The sequence below is a fragment of the Eptatretus burgeri genome, chromosome 14 (assembly GCF_056783735.1).
Source record: "Eptatretus burgeri isolate ZD-2024b chromosome 14, Ebu_testis_v1, whole genome shotgun sequence".
Lineage (NCBI taxonomy): Eukaryota > Metazoa > Chordata > Myxini > Myxiniformes > Myxinidae > Eptatretus > Eptatretus burgeri.
Genome location: NC_140974.1, coordinates 43,226,913 through 43,231,848, shown reverse-complemented (window position 1 = coordinate 43,231,848; position 4,936 = coordinate 43,226,913).

Below are 4,936 nucleotides of genomic sequence, written 5' to 3'. Positions count from 1 at the left end.
TACGGCCGACTAGCCTGGTGCCCGGGGTGCCCACTCATCGATACTCACCTTTCGCAGCCACGCTCCCAGCCCGTCAACAGGGCTCCTGCACCCCTCCAAATGGGTTTCGAGCCTACATTCACACCAACAACAAAACGACCTCCATTTTTCAATTTAACTAACCCCCTAACTCACTCTACACTGACCCTGGAGTCCCTTGGGCGGGAGTCACTCCTCCCCCCAATCACTCATCGCACCATGCATTCCCCATTCGCTCCACTCACACAGACCCGCTGGCCTCACTCACTCACCAAGCACATGCTTCCACTTCACTCACCAACTCTTCAACACACTCACCGCTGGACTCTGCCATCCTTCTATCTACCTCCCCTAACTAACTCGTGCTCCCACGTCGTCCCTTATACTATAGCACGTTCCATTTAACACTACGTAGCTAAACTACGTCAACTCTACACATCCAAAGGCTGTCACTGTCTCCAAATCTCTAAAATAACTTTTATTTCCCCACCTAAAGCTCATCTAAATCCCTCTAACTAATCCATTCCACGGACTCCATGAGGACTTACCCCTGCCCCATGAAGTCGGTCTAACTAAGCTAACCCCCCTAACTAGTTTCCATCCTGTGCCCAGGTCAAGGGGGTCTTCCACCCCATGCCCAGGAATCCTGTGCACCCGAAAGTGAGGCTTGCTGTTCTTTTTTTTTTTTTTTTTCTAATTGCGCAGCACCAGCGCGGTAACTCACAGCTCGCGCACTTTGCACCTGCCCGTGACGTCATGCAGCTGCACGTGTACCTCGTCCCTCCTTGGACGGTACCATCCGGCAGGGATACCCCTCCTGCCGGATTCCAACCCCACGTGCAGCCATGACGTCACCGTGCGCATAAAAAAAAACAAGCCCCACGTCTCGAGGGGTTCCCCACGCGAACACCTGTGCTTTGCCCGTTGGAGCTCAACACACACGCCCGCGTGGAGAACCCATCCGGTCCAAATCCGTAATCCTGCCTAAACTTTGTCCGTCCGCGGGATCGGCAAATCCACCGCTGGCGTTTCCGGACCGGGACTTCACTCTCGCAAGCGAGCACGTGGGGGCCTCGTGCGTTGCACAGCACAGACCTCGTGCTCACTGCTGGGTGAACCCAGCACGGTCCCCGAAACAACTACAGCCGCTACTCGGCTTTCTTTCCTCTGTCGCAGTCTCCGTCTCCATTCCACACACGCACTCCCGCGTGTCACGACGCTAACACACCTCACCATTAAACTCACACCGGGAGACGCGGCTGCATGTTCACACATGCCGACCGACATCTCTCTTACACACAACGACCTTGCACACGCTGTCTCTCTCACACTCGGCCGCTCACTCACACATGCCATTTCCCTCACACTACCCATACCACTCACACGTGGTGCTCCATTCATACTGGCCGTTTCACTTACGCATGCCGCCTCCCTCGCACACGTGGCTCCACTCACTCGCGGCCTTTCACTCACTCGTGCCATTTCCCTCACACAAACCATACCACTCACACACGCGGGGGAACTCATCCGCGGTGCCTCACTCACACACAGTGCCTCACTCACACACGCGGGGGGCACTCATCCGCGGTGCCTCACTCACACACAGTGCCTCACTCACACACGCGGGGGGAACTCATCCGCGGTGCCTCACTCATACACCGTGCCTCACTCACACACGGCGTGCTGGGAAGCACGATCTTCTGCACACTTACCACCACACCACTCACACACGGGGTCGCTTCCACACACGGGGTCTTTGTCACCCACCCGGACGTTCTCACACACGCCCTTGCACCCGCGCTATGCGTGCGTTGTAGCACGCATTTCGCCACACTCGTGAACACACACCTCGACACCACCACACTGGGGATTCGTGTCCCCACAAGGGTCTCCGGGGCCTCTATACCCCCCAAGCTCTCCGTGCACCTGTCCACAGCACTCCTCCCCTCGAACTCGCAAAGCACGACCGAACTCACCTGGTCGTGACTCGCCTCAAGGGGGCATACTCCCTCCCCTCGTTCCTGGAGGAGGCCATCCAGCTGCTCGCACTGGGTCCCTACACGCTCCGCGAGCTCACCCTCACTATCCTCCACTACCTCTGTGTGTGTGTGTGTGCGTCACTAACCTTGTCCAATTCATGCAGTCTCTCCTCTATTTTTTGTCTCCCGTGTCTCTATACATTTATAAGTTTCTGTTGTCCGCTCCTGTCTATTAGTCTCCGCTTCTTTCTGGCGTTTTTCCCTTATCTTTATGTAGGTCAACCTTGCTTTCTCCTTAAGTCGCTCCCGTCCTTCCCTGTTTTTCACTCCTTGCTCTTTCACGATCTCCGCGTACCTCATCCTTGCTTTCCGTATTAATTGTTCTTTTCTCTCCCTCCCAATTACTTTCACCTCGTCTCTTATCTCCCTCGTGCACGTCTCCGTCACGCTTCTCGGCCAATACGTCCCCCGAATTATTTTCTCCTTACCCGCCTCCACCGCGGGCCCGACAGCCGTTGCACTCCCTCCCAGCTCGTTCGCTCCCACACGTGGAGTCGCCATTTTGAGCTCCGCTGCCATTGCCTTCATGCCCGCCTGCAGGCTTCGGCCCATGTTCTGCGTCTCACCCCGCAGCTGCTTCATTTCTTCCTTCATTTGCTTGTTCATGCCTTTCATTTCGTTTTTCATTTCATTTGTGTTTGTATCCATCTTTTCGTTCATTTGTTGTGTATTCGCATCCATCCTCGCTGCCATTGCCGCCAGCATGGCGCATAGCTGGGCCATGTCGGGTGTGCTTGGGTGAGCCGTTTCGGCAAGGATCGGGGGGTTTTGGTGGAGAGGGGGAGGGGAGGTGTCATACACCGCGGCCGCCGCCGCAACTATTTCGGGCTCTGGGTTCAGTTGGGCGAGTCCGTGTTCCTGCACAACCAACATTTCCTGCACGGGGTTTTCATTCTGGACCATGGATTCTACACATTCTACATCCATTTCTAATACCCCCGGCTCCCGCTCGCCTTGAGACGCCATCTTATTTCTCGTAAAGGGTTAATTTGAATCGCTCGTAATTTGGAGGGAATCGGGGGTCGCTCCTCTCACCCCTGGACCGATTCCCGTGAATTTAGCTGGAGACAGGAGAGCCCGTTTTCCCGTTCTCCGATACCAGTGCCGCGAGGAGGGCGATGAGTTTATATCGCACGACCTGACACCAGTGTTGCGGATTCGCGCCCGCCGGCGTGCGAGCGGCCACGTAACTCGAATCGCGGCACGTCGCCCACCGGACGGACAATCCCGTCGTGACCCTCTCGGACTAACGCCGGGAACTAGTCACGGGTGGGCCTTTCGGCCTCACCACGATCGTGCCAATCGCCCCCCCCGCGTGGGATAGGGTTGCTCGCCAAATTCGACCTACCTAAGTACCCACACGGAGGGTAGACCGGGCGATCGCACCTCGCCGCAGGTCGACTTCGGACACGGGCCACTTTAAGCGACCCGTTCCGTACTATCGGGATAACTGAGCGGTGTTATCGTCAACCCCGACGGTTCGATTAATTATCGGGCATTTTGGCCCACGACCAACCCTTTACGTGAAGTAAGATGGAGATTCAATAAAGGAAAAGACGAAGCGAAACGGGAAACAGTTCAACATAAAGCACATTTATTCCGCGGCAAACGGAAAGCACACATATACAATTATACACCAAAAGCAAATGTAAAAGAAGAAGAAACACACAATAATCTACAAAAAGCAAATGTAAAAGCAAAACACAATGCAGATCTACCACCGACTACCGAGCACACGGCAACACTTATACAGTTTTACTTCACAGACGGCGCCGACAACACATATACTCAAAGCAAAAGAAAAAGGGACCACCCTCCACGATGAGGGGGGGCAGACGGGCCTGGGGCCGAGACCGCGTCGAGCCTACCCGTCTGATGATGAGCGGCAAAATGGCGGTGGCGCCCCGACTCCGCGGGCCTCGCGGACAGTGTCTGGAATGGGGTGGGAACGGGGCCCCCTTCTCGCACTATCTCAGCGCGGGGGGGAAACAGGAGGGGGTTGTTGATGCTCGGGGGAAGGAGGATATCTCCCTGGTTCGGGTCCCGCGACGAGCGTCTCCACCGCGACCTCAGTCGCGTTATCGGCCTCCCCTCTCCGCAGCTCCCCGACAGACTCCGAACCCCGACAGACGGACTCTCCTCCAGACCAGTCTTGACTGCTGCTGCCACACTTCGCCGCCGCCAGAACTCGCCCGAGCCCGAAACAGAAACTCTCTACTTCGCCCCGCGCTCGGCGCTTTATAGTGCAGCAGGAGAAACCATATGCAGATTTTCGGATCAGGATGGGCTCGGCGGCGGAGCCACCCTCGCCCATTGGATGGAGGAAAAGTGGGCGTAAATCATTCCTGATCCGCGAATCTGCATATATCGATTCTACTCTGGAATCTGGATATATATATATATATATACACACACACACACGAGCCTGGTGTTGGCACAGTGGTTAGGGCAGCGGCTTGGGATCCTGGGATCCAAGAGGTCCTGAGTTCAAGCCCCGTTGAGCCACTGAATTAATACACCAGGGGGTTGACTCAGCCTGTCATTATTCCGAGGTCGGCGAAATGAGTACCAGTATACTGGGCCGGTGTATACCCCGGTTAAAAAATAGGTGTACCATATCCCTGTGTCGTAAGAGGCGACCAGGGTTGCGTCAGGAAGGGCATCCGGCGTAAAACATGTGCCAAATCACTATGCGGATCATACGGATGATCCGCTGTGGCGACCCTGAACGGGAGCAGCCGAAAGAAGAAGAAGAAATATATATATATAGTGACGTCCACGGGACTTGAACAGTCCCGCCAACGTAGAATGAGCCGAAACGATGGAGGCGATTTATTTTTATATAACCCAAAGACGGCGGTTTTAATCGCCCCACTGCA